This window comes from Lonchura striata, chromosome 3 (genome assembly GCF_046129695.1).
Source record: "Lonchura striata isolate bLonStr1 chromosome 3, bLonStr1.mat, whole genome shotgun sequence".
Classification (NCBI taxonomy): domain Eukaryota; kingdom Metazoa; phylum Chordata; class Aves; order Passeriformes; family Estrildidae; genus Lonchura; species Lonchura striata.
Window position 1 is genome coordinate 107,364,771 of NC_134605.1, and position 21,284 is coordinate 107,386,054.

Below are 21,284 nucleotides of genomic sequence, written 5' to 3' on the forward strand. Positions count from 1 at the left end.
TTCTGTCTTTAATCATCAGAGATGGTGCTGAGGAAAAGATCAAACCAGCTGCTTAACAAAGAGATTTCAACTGTTTCAAGTCTGGATTATGAGCAAATCAAAGTAATTGCATTTTAGGTACACTTAGGTGTTGAAATTTAACTTTAGGGATTATTTTATTTTGATTTTAACACTGAAATGTTTTACTAAGAAAATGTGGGAATGAAATAGTTAATATCTTTTTCTGTCAGAAAAACTACCTAATATCATCAAGACAAACGTGCCAGCTCTCATTTCCATAACTGGGTGATAAATAGCCTAAAATCTGTTGCCCAACTCCAGTCTGGACAAAGCTTTATATCTTTTTGATAATAGAAAGGAGGTTTTCATTCCCAAAGGGCTTTATATCCTTGGACATTGATGGGTGGTGAGAAGGAAGCAGTTGCTGGGGCTGGGGTGTCTCTCTCAGTCCACCCTCATATCCTTGGTGTATGCAGGACTATAAATGGTGCCAATGGGACTTGGACCCATTTTGGCTGGACCCCAGTGGATGCTCTGCTGCTCTCCACCACCTCAGCTCCCTTTAGGGTGCTTCTAGCATCCCTGAAGCAGTGTTTGGTGGGCAAAACTCTTATTGCCACCTAGTTTGGATTTCAAAGTAATATTTGTTCCTCTGGGGAGAAAGCCACAGAAATAAAGGGTTGACAACCCAAATAGATTGTACAAGTCTTCTGGCAGAAGAATCCTTCTTTGGTGCCCTTGGTGCTGGCACTAAGAGAGGCTTCCGTAGCTTCCTTGGAGGTGGCTGCAGGAAGACCTCTCCCCATTATCTCTGGGCTCCTCTAACCTTTAAACGTGGCCAAGGGAGCTGTGCTGCCAACACATCCATCCTCCAGGGATTCCCCATCTGATTGAGGCTGGGCCAAGGAGGTGAGTCAGAACTGCAGCAGACAGGCTGCTCTTCTCCTGCCCGCAGCCTGCCAGGAGAGCCTGAATTGATGTGGGGAAGAATTAGGGATGTTTCAGGCTCCCTCACTGCAGGGGAGGTGACAGCTATGGAAACAGGCTGTTTTTAGCAGCAGGACAGAGAATCCTGACTCAAAATTCTTTTTCTGGGGAAGCAGGCAAGTTCTGTGTATGCTTATTGAATTTGCTTGAAAATGGGTTGCAGGGGAAATGATGCTTGTTGTGAAACAAATATTTTTACCCCAAAGTGAGAGAAATGGCTTAAATGTTGAAAAACTTGTTTTGACCTAAATGAAAGTATGGAATTTTTTTTTTTTTTGTTAGAAACAGCAGCTCATGTCAAAATTGGCTGAGTTGAAAAAAATCAAAGGATGTTAATAATGAAAATGAAAAGAACAGCTTTTACTTTGATGCAAAATGGATTATTTGGAAGGGTTCTCTTGTTTGTTTTTTTTTCTTTGTTTGAAAAGAATAATTGTCTTTGACTGAACCAATAGTCCCTTTCTTTCTCCCTTCCTCTCACTTTTGAGAACTGACCATTGAAGTGAAATGTTACATGATTTTCCAAAAGAACCATGAGGCTGTCTCTACCCTGGAAATGTAATAAATGATGTCTCTATATATTTGGGGGTTTCTTGCTTGAGCTCTATAGCTCTCTGGTTATTTTTCTGCAGTGCCTTGGCCTAGACCAGCATCCAACCCATATTCTGATGACAGGAATGCAGTAGATTGAAGAACACTTTGTCACCAGCAGAGATCAGCCACTCACTGTCCCCTTCTGGGCAGGGCTTCCTCATCTGGGCACTCTTCCCTTGCTCTGCACTACTGGACGATACTGCAAGTTGCTTCTGGATCAAAAGTAGTTTTGATTGGCAGCTTTCTGTGAAGACAAATTGTTAACAGTGAGTAAAAATTGTGACCTGCAAGCAATTTAGTCTAAGCAATGCCTAATTGTCTGGGGTGAGTCATTAGAGCCAACTATTCCATTTTACAGTGTTCTCTCACCCACCATCGAGAGGGAAGTAGGAGGACACTTGATGACCAAAGAGCTATCAGCCTAATTATACTGTGATGAATTCCTTTCAAATATGTAGAGCATTTAATACATTCTTAAATCAAGCCATCCATAATTAGAAACCTTCCATAACACACACAGGAATCTGAGTCCCAGAAAAGCTGATTAATTGTTAATGAGGTTTCTTCACTTGCTAGACAGGTTGGAAGAGGAAAGGAAGCAAATCTGGAGGCAGAAGCTGGCATTGCTGTGCAGATGCAATGAAACTTTGCTGTTTGCCAGACCAAACTTCTGTTCTGTGGCTTTTTGCTGTCCAAGCCCTGTGGCAGTTTTGCCCAAGCCAGTTTTGTCCACCAGGGAAGTGATTTCTGCTTTTCCCACAATTTCAGACAACAGATGAAATGAAACTTGCCCCAGCCTGATTGATGATTTTGGAAATTGCAGAAAAAGGGTTTTTTCATCACCCTCTGAAATTCATGCTCAGCTGGACAAAACTTGTGATGGTTTTTAAAATGTTCATACACATCACCCATTTACTTTGTAAATGTGATGTTTTCAGCAAATGTCCAGCGTGTTCTGCCCACAAAAGGATCTGATGACTCTGGCACCAGAACATGGAGAATAGTCTGTCTCAGGTGTTTATACATGGGGAGTGCACACAAACGGGAATGTGTTTTTTTCAGAAAAGGAAGCTGGAAGTGGGCCCGTGGATGCTCAATTTACTGCACCATTTTGCTTACTGCATATTTTGCCTTTCCCCCAACTATTTTCCCTTTTATTTTTCTCAAAAGAAACAAACTCTAAATGGCTCCACTCATTCTGACCATAGAAATGTCAAAATACTCTTATTATTGTACAGTGGTTTATATGTTGTTGCAATCTCTGATGAGTTTTGTGGCTGTCTTGTCACTGGATTCATAGGAAATGAAACTCAGACCTTGGAAATTGTAGACAGTTCTACTAAAATATATATATTTTCTCCCTCTAAAAGTGTTATGAGTTCCAGGCTTGATATCTGAACATTTCCCAAAGCAAGAACAAAATGCTTTGTTCCCTGTTTTTGTTCCTGGAGTGTATTTTTGTGGCAGAGAATATATGTTTGGAGCACAACATTTGAGAAGGGCGCCTGAAATGAGTCTTTATATCTTGAGTATTATTTGGAAAATAAACTTGGAAGAGGGAACAGGCTTTAAAAACCATTTCCTAATATGTTGTTTATGTTCAGCTGTCTGAGTTCCAAGATATCTAAATGAATGAAAGTCAGAGACCTAGTCAGAGTTTATTAAAAAAACAGTGAAAATATACACTTGAACTTTTACTTCTGGGGAAGGTTCTTGCTAATTCTGCATTTCTAATTATTTATTAGATGAATGAAAACTGCACATCAGGAGATAATGAAAAGGAAATGTTTATTGTTCCCAAATTGAATGTGTTGCAGCAAAATGGAATTCATGGCATGTCTGTTCAAACAGCATCAATAATGCTGAGCAAAGCTACTCTAACATGGTGAGATGCCTCCTGCAATTTAATTGTGGGGAGCTGTTACTGAAACTGGAGACATATGTTTATTAATATTGCATTTTTTCATTTTTTAATTGTTTCTTCTTGCGTGAAAGATGGAAGATGATGAGCACATTGCAGTGATGCTTGACCCAAAGTTGAGGATGCCCACAAAGCTCTATCCTGTTTGCTCTTGGTCCTTCAGGCAGCTGTAAGCTTTCTATAGCTGTGAGTAAAGGCAGCCTCACAATCACACCACACACAGTCTCTGTGTGAAGCTTTTCCCAAAATAAAGCTTGACATTCTTTTTTTTTTTTTTTTTTTTTTCTGGGGAAAGGGCAGGAAGACAAGTTGTACAAGGAGTGCATAACTGGGTTTTCTGCTTTGGAGAAAAGGAGGCTGAGGTTCAGTCTCATGCTTTGCAGGTTCCTGAGGTGGGGAATGGGACAGGGAGGTGCTGAGTTCTCCTCCCTGTTATCCAGAGGCAGGATTAGTTTGAAAGTCTCAGCAGTGCCCCAGAGGAGATTTCAACTGGACTTTAGGCAGCCTTTCTTTACTAAGAGGGTGCTCCAAGACTGGAACACCTTCCTAGAGATGTGGTGGATGCCCCAGTGTTTAAGAGGTATTTGGACAATGCCCCTGGCAAAATGCTTTAACTTTTGGTCAGGTCTACTGTGGTTGGGTGGTTAGACTAGGTGATAGTTGTAGATCCCTTCCAGATGAACTATTCTTACTCTATTTCTGTTCTAAGTAGACCAGAAAATTTTCTTCTGTATTACCCCCAAAAAAGAAATTAAATTAAGTTTTGCTAGGTGAAAGCATGTATATGGGGGTCAACTTTTCTCAAATATATATAATTTTTTATTCAGGAAAGGGCAAAGATTTAAGCGTGATTGGAACATGGCCTGCTAAAACTGCACAAGCTAGTCCCCTTGTTTTTCTTTGCTTCCATTCTTAATCTCAGTTATATCTATTCTTTGGAAACATGATTTTCATTAAAAAAAATCCTATTAAAATACACAGCTTCTAATAAAAAGACTTTTTATATTTAAAAGGACTTTGTGCTTTCCAGATTTCTATAGCATTTAGCCCAGCAGTTTAAGTTCATCTCTGTTCAGGGCTTGAGCTGCTGTTGAAATGAGAACATTCATAGCATTTTTCCAGTGAGTATTTATGTTATCATCCTAAATTGTTACAGAGGAGGTATAAACGATGTCTTCTGATAAAATACTTAGATTGCCCTTTGTTATGTATATTTAATCAAGGCAGTACCAAGAAGGCTCAGTGTTTGCAGAAGAGTTATTTCAGCCTTATCAGAAACATGCACAAGTGGCACACAATAGATGAGGAATTCACCATAAAATGAACAAAACCAAGCTCTACAGTGCACAACTCCCATGAACAGCTCTGCCATGGGGGCTGGATGCTGCCTGACTCTGAGCTCTGGGTTCTGTTGCACCAATCGCACTTTGAGAAGTTCCTGGGCATTTTACAGCACGAGTAAGAGCAGCTCCTGTGGGATGATAAAGGAATTACAGAATCACAAGGACTGCTGGATGCTGGAAAACTAAAACTGCAGTTCATCTTTACCTGTGCTGGTTTTGTAGCACAGAGTTGCACACTTAGCTGGGTTCCTGTGGATCTGGAGGGCTCTTTCCCTGCGCAGCTATTGCAGCAGCCCAGCTAAGAGCAGGATTTAATAGGAGAGAAACTTCATGAGTCCAAACTTATTTTAAATTATTCTGCTTTGATTCTCAACTTCCTTTTTTTGGGAGGAGTAAAAGAATCACTTGGAAGCTTTTCCAACAGCCGGAAAAATAATTCTGCATTTTTTTTTATACTTTGATAAAAATACTTTTCATAAAACACAGCAATAAGATGCTTTCAGAAGTGTAGCTTGAAGCAATGAATCATTTCCTTTTTAAAGACATAAGAAGAATCCAGAGTAGATGTTCATAACATTAAAATACTTATTGCAGTCATAAGGACTGTCAGCAAAAGGGTTCGAATTATGCCTTGAGCTTTTGGTATTTTGTGCCTGCAAAGAGTCAAAGACAGCATATTATTTTGTGCAACTGTCTCTGACATTTGGCTTAGGGAAGAAATGGACTAAAGCAATCCCTAGGGTGATTTTATCACCTCCCTGAGGTATAAATTTGCTGGAATGTTTTTGTTCCTTACTGTTAGTGGATTTTTTTTTTTAAGAGGGGAGAATTCCATGATTAAATAACTGTTCTGCTATTTTTTTTTTTTTTGAGCTGTGCAAGGTATGTATCTTCTACTATGAAAGAAAGAAGGAATTCAACACACATGGTCTGGATGGAGGCAACCAGCAAGGAGAGGAACCTATTTAGTTTTTTGTTAATTCAGCAGCATTTTTTTTTCATGTGTTTTTCCAAAAAAATACATTCTCTGTACTTCTCATGCAAATAGGAGCTTATTAGTAGTGTTTATCCTGCTTAAGAGCAGAAATTTTTCAATCTATGGGTTCTGTAGGGATCCCTTATCCCACCAGCAACAGCAACTGAGTACCTAATTCTGACCCCTAAAAATGCAAAATAATTGAGATGACTGGAAATAGAAAAGACGTTTGGGACTTCAGGGAAAGGACAATTTAGGGATGACATCTGCAGCCAGAAGGGGAAAACCAAAGTGCAAATTGCAAGTGGTTTAGGAAACAAGCTCAATGACAAAGCATCTTTGGGGAAATAAAGTTTGGGAACCCTTGAAAAAAAGAGGAATGTCAATTAAAGTTAGGGAGAAATTAATTGAATGAATGTGCGAGGAAGAGAGAAACATCAAGATTTACTTGAGTACCTGAAGCACAGCCCAGATCAATTACTTGCTGCTGTCAGCATCATCAGTACAATGTAAGAAAGATTGAATGTACGCTATAAAATGCACCGTTTAACAAAGTTCAAGCTATTAAGTAATTATAATATAATATGTGAACATGCTGAATATGCTTATTTAAATGTAAATGTTTATTCACTGTTTATTTTTAGTGCAGAAAAATCACACAGCTTGTTTAGTTGCCCTTGCTGTTTCATACACTGCTGATCTATTGGATGCCTCTAAGCCAACATCCAGAGGCAGCTGCTCCTTTATCAATGGCATCCAGGGACTCCTCTTGAAAGGTCCAAAGTAACCTGCAAAGGAAACAAATTCAAGGTGGATAATAAATATACTGTGCTCCAATGGGCTGAGGGAACAGCAATATTATATTTCTACAGAGAGATCACTGATCTGGCCATTTGTCAGTGATGTTAAAGGGCAGAGCCTGAATGCAGAGTCATGAAATAAGGTTTGGGTTTGGAAAGGACCTTAAAGATCACATAGTTCCAACTTCCTGCCATGGACGCCTTTCACTAGACCATATTGCTCAGAGTTCCATCCAACCTGACCTTGAACACTTCCAGGCATGGAGCATTCACAGCTTTGGGAAACCTGTGCCACTGCTTCACCAATTTCGATAAATAATTTGTCCCTAATATCCAATCTAAACCTATTCTCATTCAATTTAAAGCCATTCCCCCTTGGCATTGTCCTTGCCCTTGCCCTTGTAAAGAATCCCTCACTAATCAACTAATATGGCTCACTGAGTGGGAAAGATTAGCCACAGCAGCAAAGGGGTTTGTTAATAAATGGGGAAATAGTAAATTCAAATGTGAAAAAGTGGAAGTTATGCTGTTTGTTGCTGGGACTTGGCAAATCAAGCTGTCCTAGGTCTGCCGCTGGCAAATTGTATGACCTCAGGTTTATCATTTCACTTTGCTTGTGAAATAATGGCAAAGCAATTTATATGTGTAAATATCAGAGCAATAACCACTGCAAATTCCCAAATGAGTGCCACAGTTTTGCTCCCAATTATGTCTTCCAAAATAACCATGGAATGTGAAGTTTGCCTGCAAGGTTTGTTTTTCTGATGTTAACACATGCTGATTCAGAACATGGCAGAGCTATGCAGAATAGTGCTCACAATGTGGTTAGTCCTAGTGATTTTAATCCCAACACTTTAAAATCAGCTTTTGCCAGCATCCAGTCATCCTAGAAGGAAGGCAAAGAAAATGTTCACCTGTTTGAAAGCAAAAGCTGTGGAGATACCCATGATGGCCAGTAACATGGAGAAATAAATCTGGGTGCAGATTTTGGGGGGATGCATCATATTTAAAAGCATACAGTGAGGTACCAGCTTTAGTGCTAAGGCTTTTATCCTAAAGGTCTGTGATGTTCTTAGTCTTTTGTGACTGCAAGTCTTTCACCAAGTTCCAGATTCTGAAAAGTACAGTAGAACCACTTTGTCAATAGCACCTTATGACACAGGCTGTCTTTATAGTCTCTCAATCTTTCTTACAAAAGAGGTGTTCTGTCTTGGTTAGAGATTAGTATCATAAAGAAACAGTTGTGTCTGAAAATATTCCAAAAAGAACCACATCATAGTTAAAAGCCACGTCAAGGTTCCACCACAATCTAAGCTGGATGCTCCAGGAAATGAGAAGAGGAATGCCAGTGATGCAGAGTAAGCCTCAGACAGGAAGGTGGGCACTGAAGCTCCTCCTCCGTTACAGATGTTCTGAATGACCTGGGGATACCAGCACCTCTGTCTGCATCTCTAACCAGCAACAGACACAATCCCTGAGCACAGGAACTGGATCCTCTCTTCTGTTAAATTTTGAGCAAAGGACTTGGTATGGTTTTGTCTGAACCAAATACAGGCTCTCAAACATTTCCCAAACACTGTCTGGAAGTTAGCAAGGGCCAAGGACCATTCCTAAACAAATTTAATTTATTTATACAATAAATTAGGCAGGGAGACAATTCTAGAAACACCTGGTCTGAACACCATGTTTGAAAAAGGTCCAGTGCAATGTGTTCAGAAGCTGTGCCCAGTCAAGATCTGAACATCTCCAAGGATGAGCTTTTCACAGCCTCTCTGGTCTCCTCTGTCACCACTTAATTGCTCTCAGGATAGAACAGTTTTTCATAGGTAATTTACATTTCCTGTCAATGTCTAGTTTTCCTATAATTGTATGAACTCCCCAAAGGCAGTGTGGATGTGTTACCCTGCTCTGGAGGCTAAAGGGGTGTAACAATAGGCACATGGGCAGACTTTGTCACTTGGTCTCAGGGCTGAATAACAGGTTAATAGAGATGTAACCTCCAAGTCGTGGTTCCCATCGGTAATTTTAATATATTAGCATTTAATTGGAGGGCTCAGATCCCATCATCGTGCTTGAATGCATGGGTACCACAAGGGATACCCTGTGCGTGGGTATGCAGAGCACATACTGCAAAGTGTGCAGATCTCTACAAAAAGAACTAAAAATACATTGATCTGGCTTTGTATTGTCAAAAAATGCTCTTTTCTTTTTTTTGTTTGGTTTGTCGGTTTGTTTGTTTTTAATCAGTGTGTCCAGAAATGATAACTCCCAAAAGTCCTATTAAACACTTAAAAATGTGTAGTCTGAGCCAAGCAACTGCAATGAGACAAACAACTAAACAAACAGTCTGTGGACATTCAAAATATTTTTGGACCTTTTGGGTTATGTTAGGTCTATGTGGGAATACTTAAAAATATTCAGAAAGAGGAAGAGTTTATTGGTAGATGAAGCCTGATTTTTACGTATGTTCCTTCTTAGTGCTGCTAGGAAAACACAGGTCACAGAGAGGGGGTGACTGGAGGACATGTGTGGGACCAGTGCTCATGTAATGACCAGCACAAAATCTATGGACAAAGTCAGTGTTGTTTTGGGCCTAATGCTTTTCCTCTATGTAAAAGCAATTACATCTTCAGGGAAGAGAAACTTTAAGCTGAGACTTGCCATTTTCCTAAATAGTCATCAACATTCTGCACATATATCTTAAAATATTACTGATATTAAAGTTTGTCTTGCAAACAAGACCAGCTGATGGGATGCTTGATAATGCTAGGGATACTGGTGGAAGATAGTGATTGTTTCAGGCAGCAATAAAAAGATTGTTTTTTGTTTCTAGAATAGAAATTCACTGATAGATCTTACATTACAGTGCCACACAGCTGAGCACTCACCTCACTCCAGTGATCACTGCATACACAATAAATAAATGTAGCAGTATAAGATGCTACATACCACAAGAAAGTAATGTAAAAGAAGATTGGAGGTGAGAGGCATACAAAAGAGCTTGAGGAAATGGATTACACCCTGCAGTCTCATTGAGTTTTCAAACCTAGCTGGTCCTTTCCAGAGCCTCAGAGGATGGTGGATCCAGTTTTGATGGATGATATATAGCCTGGCTTGGGGGCATCCTCGGTGCCTTGCAGGATGTTATGTTTGGTGTCTCAGTGCTTTGGCCACTACTGTCAGTCTGTCAGTTTTGGGGCAGAAATGGCCTAATTATAAGATGTGTATTGATAGAACTCAACTGCAGCACTCACATTGTATTAACTCTGCTGCAAAGAGAAAAAATGTTAGGTAAAAACAAGGTGGAAAAAAGTCAGATAAAAAAAATATGTTTGCTATTTTTCTGTAAATACTAGTTTTTAGTAAAAGACATTCTTGAATGATTCTGCAGGGAAAGTTCTTTGGCAATGGAGGATGACAAGAGAATGATTTTATGCTTTGTAGTGCTAAGAAAATGTTATCTTCCCTCTCCATTTTGATTAAAAATATAGACATTTTGTGGCTTCTGTTTTTGAAAACACATTTATAAGGTGCACTTAACAAAAACTGTGTACAACAAAAAGGGCTTTTCCAAAGATGATTATTTTCTCCTGAAACTTCTTACAAACTATCTGAAGACTGCTATTTCTATGTGCCAGACTTTGTCTCAGACTTAAATAAACCCTGTAGCTGTAGCCCTGATGGTCTGTACCATAACTTTTTTGTCATGTAATCCCCCATTTTAGTGCTCACAGACCAAGACACCATCATCTTGTATCATTTGATTGTATTTAAGTTGGTGGGAATTGAATGTGAAGTGCAGCTTCTTGCTAGTCAGCATTGGATGAACAGGATGCATTCAAATCTTATTGGAAAATAGAAATCTGAAAGACATCTGAAAAGAAAAAGGAGTCTTGTACCCGACTGTAGAAAGAATTACAAAAGCATGCCCTTTTTAAAAATATGACAGGAATGTCAGTAGATCAGTGCAATTCTATAGCATCATGTCTGAAAGGAGATCCCAGTGTTTGAATCACAATTGCTTTCAGAAATTTTGAAAACTCAAAGCTGAAAGATTTTTCTGAGAAAATAAGATAAGTATTTTAAGAGAAAGATCAGAAGGAGTGATGCACTAAGATCCTTTAAAAATTCCTCTTTATGACCTCTAAATAGGTCTGGTTTGGTGGAGTTGTTTAATAGTAGTACTGAGAAACTTTGGGAAAAGATCAGCACTCATTTGTGCTGTGCATGGAAACAAAATAGTGCCCAGCACATACAGGCCTGGGGCAGTGCTGGTGATCAGGCTATGATTTATCCAATGTGACAGGTAAAATGATGCATTTTAGTATCAAGGTGCTGCTGAAGGAGGAATTATGAAGTTATGTAGAAAACTGGGTTTTACAACCAAGCCACATCCAAAGGACAATTGAAAGAGTCCAGCAAAGACTTGGCATAGGTGTCAAACTCCACAGTTCCTGCTCCAATGTCATGATTTTTTCAGTACTTTAGGCAAGGAAAGGGTGAGAGATGTTGGGAATTATGGATATCAATCATCCTCAAGGTGAGGATGAGTGAAATGTGGAAAACCATGGATACATGCAGAGATTGGGAGAGTGGGAAAGAAAGGAATTGCTCATCTGAAGGATATGGTGGAGTGGATCCTGTCTGATAGCAACAAAACAAATTGACAAAATGCTCTGCAAGGAGTGATTTGGCTCTATGAGCTTAATCTCCTTCTCTTTTGAAGTTCATTCAATGTGTCTGAGGGTTGTTTCTGTTTGTTTTCTTTTTATTTTTATGATGTGTCAGGATTCAAAGCTTAAATGTATAGTATTGCAAGATTATAGCTTGATCCCAAAGGGAATACCAGGCAGGGACTGCTCTGTGGGCTGGGTTTATATATCAGCAAGCAGGAAAACGTGGCTCAAATAGATTTTTTAGCAGCAACAAAATCCCTTCAGACAATTTAGAAACTTTCACCCAAAGTAATTGCACACAGTCAGCTTCTAACATATTGAAGTCTTTGTTTGAAATCAAGACATCTTTGTTTACTGCTTTTTCCCCATAGATTCATCCACAGGTACTTCATTACCTGTGCATTTTGTTCTGACTGTAATATCTAGGAAACTAGTGATTTAAAATTGCAAAATCCATTTGGACTAGACTTTTTCAGTCATGAAACACTGTGAGATAAAGTAAAATATGTTTAAGAAAGACATCTTTTCCCAGGATGGAAAGACCTTTAAGAAGCTGGGATCTTCTGATGCACAGAATTATAAATTCTGTGGGCTGAATATGGGATGTGAAAATGCAGAAACGTTCTCAGTCTTCTAAAGAGAAGAATAGTATTGAAGTTTTATAAAGTTTTTTAATGGTTTGAGACTTATTCAACTTTGCTATTTCTGGATTCTTCTGCTCAGAGTCCTTGTACCTCCTTTTCTCTGACCTGATCTTATTCCATATCAACAAACCATCCATAATTGACTTTTTTCCCTACTGGCCCCAATTTTGACCTCAATATCAAAGTCTGGTATTCTCAGAACTGTTGCCTATGGATACTGTGGATACTGCTACTGGTATTACAGACAGGTTCCTTATGCACTGTGGCCTTGCAAGGCTTTATTCCCCAGAAAGCCCCCTTCAATTATCTGTGAAATCTGGCCACTTCTCACGTGCCTTTCCCTTGGCTGGCAAATGGAGGTTTGTGAAATGGGAACTTAGTCATCCCTCGAGGTGCTGTGACTTTTGTCAGCTTTGCACATTGCTTTTGTCCCATCCAGCAGTTTCCCATGTCCTGTTCAGATAATTTATCCTCAGCCTGGGGTGGAAGGAAAGATCCAGTCATTTCCCCACAGCCCTAAAAAGGATCAGAACCAGTAGAAAGCTGTGAGGAGACTGAGCAGTACCAATCTGACATTTCCATGATGAATGGTTTTCTCCTTTCCTGCTGAATCTGCCATTCTGGGACAGAGGAGGTGCCTGCTTGTCCCTAACAGTGAAGTTCTGGCCTCCTTCTTCATTACCCTGAAAGCCCCATGTCATATTTGCATGTTTGGCTTAGCTAATAATGTGTAAATCAAATAAACGGAAGGGGATTATTTCCTTCTCTTTTGGGTTTCTTAATTTCTGTTAGTGCTTGTGAAACTCTTGTGGGTGTAGCTGAGCTCCGGTGTACTTTTCAGGGGAATTAAATGTATGGTTTGAGTCAGCATTAATGGAAACCTCTTGCCAAAATATCCCACACAGGGCTGGGAGGGAAGACCTTGAATGCTGTCTCTGCACTGCATGGAGAGCTCAGAGGAGCAGATGCAAACACTTGTGGTCCTCACACGCTAATGTTTTCAGCTCCCTTATTGAATTCTGTAACATTCATTTCATAGAGAGAAATTCCTCATCTTGTTTTCATCCAGAGTTACTGCTCATTTGAACAGGCACAAACATTAGACTTTTAGGATATAGATTTACAGCTATTATGGTGGTAGAAAAGGAAGAGAAAATATATCTGTGAAACCAAGAGAGGATGAGGACCAGCTTTTCAAATCTGCCAGTGATTTCAAGAGCCTTTGTTTTCTGATCCCCAGCAAGGAAAAGAATAAGTAATTTACAAGCATAGTAAAACAGAGCATTAGTTAAACATGGATAGTTACTAAAGTGACTATTTTCAATTTTTAAATGGAAAGCCAAAATATTTGTTTCTGCCTAACATAGTAGAAAAATTAAATAGAAGTGGGAATCTTGCCAAGAGGTCTATTGCATATTAACAAATGTTATTTTTGGATCACTATGCAACTGGACAAAACCCAATTCTTCAATATAGTAGCTCAGTAAACAAGTGTTTGGAGGTTTTTAATATTTTGATGGCAATAATGTGTCTGATACTGGTTGCCAGTTCTGCTAAGGATCAAATCGATGGTTAAATTATTAAGCAGTAGTGATGGACAATCTTTCAGGGGTAATTGCTTTAACAGTAATAAAAATGAGTGTATAAAGTGTAAATTGTACATGCTGACACCTTTGTAATGGCAGCTGCTGCTTTTGAGAGTTCTCTCAGCAGCTATACCATGTTATACCACACAATTGCTAAAATAATAGCACTCTAACATCCATAGAGGGCAATAAGAAAATCTGGATGAAATTAATTTGGATGTTCTTGTCTGTCTTCACATGGCAAACCTCTCTTCCAGGAAAATACTATTACTCCTGGGGATCCTGTAATTACCCTCAGAAGAATCCAAGTAATTTATCCTTGAAAGTGGAACTGGGGAGTGAGCCTGGGAGATTATCCATGAATAGCCCAGTGAGCTGCTGCAGCACAGGAAAGCAGCTGGGTCCACACTTCATCCAGAGGATCTGTTCTCTGTTCTCTGCACTGTGTCCCTGTGTTCCTTCCCATCAGTGGAACCTGTCCCAGGCTTCTCCCAAGCAATGAGCTTTGAGGCAGCACCTGTGACCAATGTCCTCTCTTCCCAGAGGAAGAAATATGTGCAAGGAGTTCTTCAATCTGGGGATATTTTAGCTTTCTCCTCACTGGCAGCTCTTTTGATGAGAAGATGTGGATTCGTTGCTGGGGACAAATCTTCCTCTTCTTTATGTTTTCTTTTTTTGTTCTTTATGTCACCAGTCCTCTGTCAATACATATGCTTTGATGTTAAATCCCTTTGTGACCTCATCTCATTTCTGCCTGGGGGATACAACTTTTTTTTCCCCTGGGGATATAGTTGTGTGAATAAGTCCTTTAGGATGGTTTATAAGGAGCCTAAGAGATGCTTGCCAGCAAGTAGCAGGTCAGAGAGGCTTGGCTGCTGTCTCCTTTTACAAAATCTGTTAAAATTTGTTACCTTTTCACTGGGAGGTTGTGATGATAATCACTTTCCACCTGGGAGAAATCCTGTGATAGTTTAGATTGCTTTGAGCCCACCATAGAGTTACGCTGCCATTTCTTACAGAAATATGACTTCTATTTGCCCCAAAAGAATGGGATCCATTAACCTCAGTTCAGTTTCCACCCAACAGTTCTTGGTGGTGTCAGGTAATGTTTTCTCCCAGCTAACAGAGTGAGGGTGGCCTTCACCTCGATGAAGCTGACAAACAGTAAGTGTTAAACTGCAGAAACTCCATTTCTGTCGCTCAAGTGTCAGAAATGATAGATTTACTGAGCACAAACCTCCAAGCTGAGGGTTTGGCTGAGTGTGAGTGCTCTATCCTGTTAGCCACCCTTACTAGCATGACCAGGTTTGCAGCTGTGTATGTTTCTATATCAACTTAATCTCTTTTCTTCCAGGGGTTGGGCCTTACCCTTTAATACTACCATATTAAAACCTCATTATGGTTTAACTACATCCATATTTTGTAAGGCACTGACAAAGCTTCTGCTGGCACTGGAAAATAAATCATAATAAGAACACTTATGGCAGCTACCTGAGTCATCCCAAAAAGCTAAAAACAACAACAAAAAGAGAAACCAAACAAAGTATCCAAACCCCATGCTTTTAAATTTAAATCCAGGTTGTTGGGTTGTTTGGTTTTTTTTGTTTGTATTGTTTTGGTTTCTTTTTTTTTTTTTTTTTTTTGGTGGGGGGGGTGATGGGTAGCAGGGCTTTGCTTTTTATTTGGTTCGGTATTTTTTTGGTTTTTTTGAGGAAGACCCTAAATTTCTAGTCTAAAACAATTTAACTATTCATGGATCTTTAGTGTTCCCAGTCCCTGAAGCCAGAAGCAGAGACTATAAACACTCTGGAATGCTGAGAGGAGAATCCACCATTAGCTTCAACTTAATTTGTTGCAGGACTTTGAGAATTGCTTTGCATTTTCTTCTTTAGGTTTTAAGAGGATTTTAGCCCACACATTATTGATTTATCTTCATTAGGTGATCCGAGGTGGTGAGAAGAAGAAGAGGTAGGTAGACAGATATCTGTTAAAACACATCTTAAGGGAATCTTGCAAGGAAAATGGAAATAAGGCATCTTTGGTTGTGGTTGTTCCCATCACAGGTGGCACTCAGAGCTAGGACAGGGAGAGCTTTAGTTTGTTTTGTACAGACTTCAAAACCATGGATGCCTCTTGCTGAACCCCTTCTGTAAAGTGATGAGGGAATTCTGTGTTTCACTGAAAAAAAAAAAAAAAAAGAATGAAATTATCTTAAACTGCTAGAGGGGGAATATGAAAAAATACCTAGAAGAAGTGAATCTACTAAAAGAATTTAATAATGCCATGTTTACTCTCTTAGTTTCATGTACCAGTCTGTTCTTGCAATGCCTTTATCTCTCTGCCAGAGGACAAAGCCTGACCCATTCCCACTTCTGTCAGCAAAATAGCTCAGCCAGTGTCAAACCTCAGGTTTTCTGTGGCTTCTGCATCCACCTGCTGCTCCTGCTGCTACTATTCCAACTCTGTCAGTCCAGACAGAAAAACTTGCATGCAAAACCTGCTGAGTATTTAATCACTCATGCTGCTTGTGACCATGTGTGTCCTTGTGTCATCTTGCTTATGCTCTATCAGTAAGCATGGAAATGATCTGATTGGCAATATAATAACCCTGCAAGAGCTGAGGGACCTGGTGCAGTCCCCGCTGGCGTTCACAACATTCTCAGTTTATACTGGTAGCAGGTGTGGGGTGTATTTTGGTTTGTATGGATTAGTGAGATTTTCTTCCCTTCTCAATGACAGGCATGGCCTTTAGGGCTTGTCTGCTAATGAAAGAGTTTTCAGCTCTACAGCCAGAAATTGGGCATTCTTAGTTTTATTTGACATTGATCTGTTATCTTGAAGGGAACAAGCCGTTAAAGGTCCAGATTTCCAGATAATAAAGATTATCTTCACTATCTTTGACAGATGTCTCATTGACAGGGAGAAACTCCTGAAGGATCTAACAAAACTGAGTGAAAGGTAAAGAACGTGGCAGAGGAAGATAAATGTGCAATAGTTCATCTGTGGAAAATAATGCAAATCACGTGTCCTCAATGCTTGCAATCAGCTCACAAGAGATGCCTTGGAATCACTTCTGGAGGGGTCAGAAATCACTGCCTTTATGTGGAACAGAGGAACCATCAGGAAGAGCAGAGGGGAATGGACTAGGATGTCTTTTTACTGCTACATAAAACTTCCATGCACCCACACTCTGGGGACTTGGGGGTCTCTACATCTCAAGAAGAATGTCATGGGGGTGGAAAAAGAACAGTGAGGAACCAAAATTTTTAAATCATGAAGATAGGGTAAAAATTCACTGCAGAGCTCTTATTTATGAAAACTCTCTGTGAAGAGCAGAGTATTCCTTGATACTTGTAGGACATAAATTTTGAACAAATTTTTAATGTTTTTTGTTTACACAGTGAGTAGTGAAACTCAGACATGAATGAGAGTATCTGTGGTCTGTTCCTCGTACATGAAGAAAAAAAAAAAGAAGTTAAAACCCTCGAAGACCAAACAAAGCAAAAAGACAAATACAAAAGCAGTAAAAAAGAATGCCTTTAGTCACCTCTATCCAACTCTTAGGAGCTATGGGACATGGCCACCTTCTACCTTTCAAGGTAGAGCAAGTTGTGCTGCCAAACAGCAGTTGTTTTGTATAATTAAGATAATCAATACTAGTAAATCAAACACTACTTGGGGATTTTCTAAGCACTAAAACTTAACCCTCTGTATTGCCAAACTGTCAGCACAGTTCTTGGCACACCTTTAGCATGGGTGGCTTAACAGCTGAGGGAAGATTTTTGCTTTCATTTTGGGCCTTAGCAGAGACCAGGGACCATTTTCAGTGGACATTTTGGACACAACCACCCTGGAATGGGTGGTGGAGATTCTAACAGCCTGGCTCTGAGCAGAGAGCTCTGCTTGGCCCAAGGGTGGCTCAAAGAACAAATGTGGGCATTGTATATCTTACTGGAAGAGTTATAACCCAAGTGGTGATCTGTGGCTCAGATATTCCTGCTGGCAATGGGCTGTGGGTGTCATGTAGAATTTTGGTGCCTCTGTTACCACTGAGGCTACCATCCATTGTGTGTGGCAAGTGAGGCTGCAGTGTCTGATGAATCAGGGAGAGGCACTTATTTTTGACTTCTGCTTTTGCTTTTAGTTCTGAAGGACTTGGGAACAAATGCTCCTTCTGTTTACTGATTGTGTGACCTGAGCCATACATATTTACTTGCACAGACAATTTTTGCATCGCCACCTTGCCAAGCCAACTGTCCCATTTTTCTTGTCTATTTACACAAGAGGGTAGTTTTGCACAGCTGTGGTTCAGTGAGCTTGTAGGGTAATCAGTTACCAGGCTCATGGATTTTCATTGCACCTGTGCTTCTGGGGAGTGCCCAAAGATTCCTGCGTGGAGCCCTGTATGCCCATCTCCAACTCCTTCTGTAGCTGTGAAGGAACAGCTGCTTCGAGGGCTGTGTGATTTACCAAGCATGACTACACCATTTGTGCAGGATGACAATTTTAGTGAGGAAACCACTCTGAGGGGTCAGAAGGGGGAAGGTAAAATTTGAATAAAGTCATAAAAGACTATCACAGACAAAAACACTGTAAGAAATTCTGGAAGTGTTTCAACCAACGAAATAAACAATTTTAAGTTTGGATTTTGTTTCCTGACCATAGTTTTCAAAATGAATGTACACCAATAATCAAGGAACCATTCAGTGTGAAATCTGACATTCAGGAGGTGGGTGCTGATGTTCTTTGTTTATTTCCCCTTAATGAGTTATATAAATCAGTTAACAGAAGCTATACCAGAGCTTTTGGATGTCAGGCTAAATCTCTGCCTACCAGAAGGACTAGAGTGCTTTGTATGCCTCAAAAGATGATGAGCAGTTAATCAGAGCAGAGTTTCACCTTTTAGTAGCTTTGAAAGATTGTGTTACTTTTCACTTTTGGTTAGGGTGAGAAATGCCATGAAGAATTTTAGTCTTGGAGCTGTTCCACACTTAGAACTGTTGTACCAAATCAGGCCTGAAGTTTACTTGGACTGGTTTCCAGTGGCTGACAGTGGGCAGCATCAAATGACACAGAGTGATATTGAACCACTGTCATCCTCCTTCCAGCAGCCAGATGTTGAATAATCTCCACCTACCCAAATAAACACAGTTAAGATGTGAAGAACAAAAATTCCCTTACAAAATATTCAGCATCACCACTCAGTAATGATTTAAGATAATGAAATTGTGAACATTAACAAATATTTTTTTATCTGTGTTTAATTCTTGCCCTCAGGAAATATTTTTGCCTTCAGACACCACCATAAAATTTATTCCTGAATTCTGCAGGTCTGCAGAAAATGTCCTGAGGATACCAAGCTGAACATGAGCCAGCAGAGTGCCCTGGTGTCAAAGAGGGCTAAAAGTATCCTAGGCTGCACTAGGCAAAGTACTGCCAGAAGGTTGAAGGTGTCTGTGATCCCGTGATTTTTAGGTAATGGAATCAGTTCTGACAGCATGGGTAGAGAGGGACAAGGATTTGTACCTGGGCTAGACCCTGTTAGGGGCACACCTGAACTGACAGCTCTTAACTACAGCGTGGGCAGGTAGGAGTGTAACCTGGGACCCACAGTCTGCCCATGTGCTGGGTTTAATACCAACATCCTCAGTATGGAATTAAATTTAAAACTATTGCATTGTTTTTGTCACTTCTCCGTTAACAGTTGTTACTCCTACTAAAAGACATATTACTCTGATCATGAAGAATTGTAAAATTCCTGAAGCTATGGTAATTTAATTGCTGTCTGTAATGCATCAAACACAATGGTGAGTTTTCACAGGCATACTGGTCATTACATCAGTATTATTAGTCCTAAAAATATGAATATTGAAATTATTTCTGAAATCTAGGGCATGTCTTGGGCATATTACTTCCATGGGGAGGTGTAGCCATGCACATATATGTCCACATTTTCTGACAGTCCAATCACACCCTCCTGATATAAAGTAATTGTTCTTTCTAGGATGAGGTATGGTATCCTTTTTGTAAATGTAGTCATATAATAATAAATATAATATAATATAATATAATATAATATAATATAATATAATATAATATAATATAACATAACATAACATAACATAACATAACATAACATAACATAATAATATAATATAACATAACATAACATAATATAATATAATATAATATAATATAATATAATATAATATAACATAACATAACATAACATAATAATATAATATAACATAACATAATATAATATAATATAACATAATATAACATAACATATAACATATAACATATAACATATAACATAACACAATATAATATAATACAATATAATACAATACAATATAATATAATACAATATAATATAAGTCTATGATAGTGACACTGCAGACAAATTCTGAATAAGCTTGGAAGGCACCTAAATGCATGAAATCAATTCCATATAAAAGTAGTTAGATCTTCCACATGATTAACCCATACAGTTTCAAAACATGTCTTGGGTTAGCTTGTCTTACTGGTCTTATCCAATAGATTTCAGGATCAGCAGAGCTGGAGTGTGTCCTGGTTACCCCTGTGGAAAAATTGAATTTTGGTAGATGCTGCAGGCTGATCTTTGCACAAAAGAATTACCTGCACTGAAATATTCTCTGCTGATTAAAAGCAGATTTGATCCATCCAGGCTGAAATTTTAGGTTAAGTAACAAAAACCCAGTACCTCTACTCCATCTGACCTGCCAGAATCCAACTGGACTTTTAATTTTAAATGTCTACTAGGTTTTCTTTAGATAATTTTGAAAAAACTTAGGACAACATAGAAATAGCAGGTATTGAGGTTCTGTTAAATACCATCACCATTTAAATACTCACACAAACCAGAACATTTTTCTTTATCCTCTTGGTCCATCTGAATGAAGTTTTGCTTCAGAGTGGGTAAGTGTGGGACTTATAACTGTGAGAAGTTGTGGAGACTGAAGGTTGTCTGATTATCTACCTAGACATGAGTTATAAATCTCTAAGCTGTGGGTGCCCCATCCCTGGAAGTGTTCAAGGACAGGCTGGATGGGGCCCTGGGCCACCTGATCGAGTGGGTGGCATCCCTGCCCGTGGCAGGGCAGTTGAAATTAGATGAACCTAGATGTCCTTTCCAACCCAAACCATTCCATGATTCTATGACAGGCTCAAAAAAATCAATCAGAGGAATTATTGGCAAGGGGAAAATGGCTACAAAGTGACTATTAAATATGCTTATCAATAACATTTAGCTCTGAAAATGCCAAAATGCAGTTTGCTAGAAGATTCAGAGCTGTAAGGGGTGGATTGTTCTGTACTGACTTTATCCCTTGCCCCTTTCCTGAGGCTCATGCTACAAGCCTTGAACAGAGAATAGCAAATTTGGTTTGTCATGGGACTGCCATTCTTAGGAGTCTTCTTGCTCAGAGTGTGCTCTGGTGCAGTGATTTTTGGGACCAGGGCTACTTTCAGTGCTCTCCACATCAAACAGAAATTTCTTTCAAGAGAGAGAAGTAGAGTGAGGATGTCTCAGTAAGGCAATTACATAAGAAATTGAAGAACAGAGGAAAATGAAAATAATTGCAACTATTTTAGGGATCAGTATGTAAAAGGTATTGTAGTGTTGTGATAGGCAAATGAAAATGAGAGGGACAGGTGGTAGGGAATGATATAAAGAGCAGTTTTTGTAATTTTTTAAGACAAAAATCTGTTGTATTTGAGGGTCAAGTGCAGGC

The 21,284-nt window shown here is 39.4% G+C and overlaps 1 long non-coding RNA gene across 1 annotated transcript in view; it reads left to right on the forward strand.

Annotated features, from left to right (window-relative positions):
• The first annotated feature begins 1,816 nt into the window (after positions 1-1,816).
• Positions 1,817-21,284, forward strand: part of LOC110470276 (uncharacterized) — a 42,514-nt gene continuing 23,046 nt past the window's right edge. The window contains exon 1 of the long non-coding RNA XR_002465379.1: positions 1,817-1,847. This is a non-coding gene — a long non-coding RNA (uncharacterized LOC110470276). The remainder of the gene's footprint in view (positions 1,848-21,284) is intronic.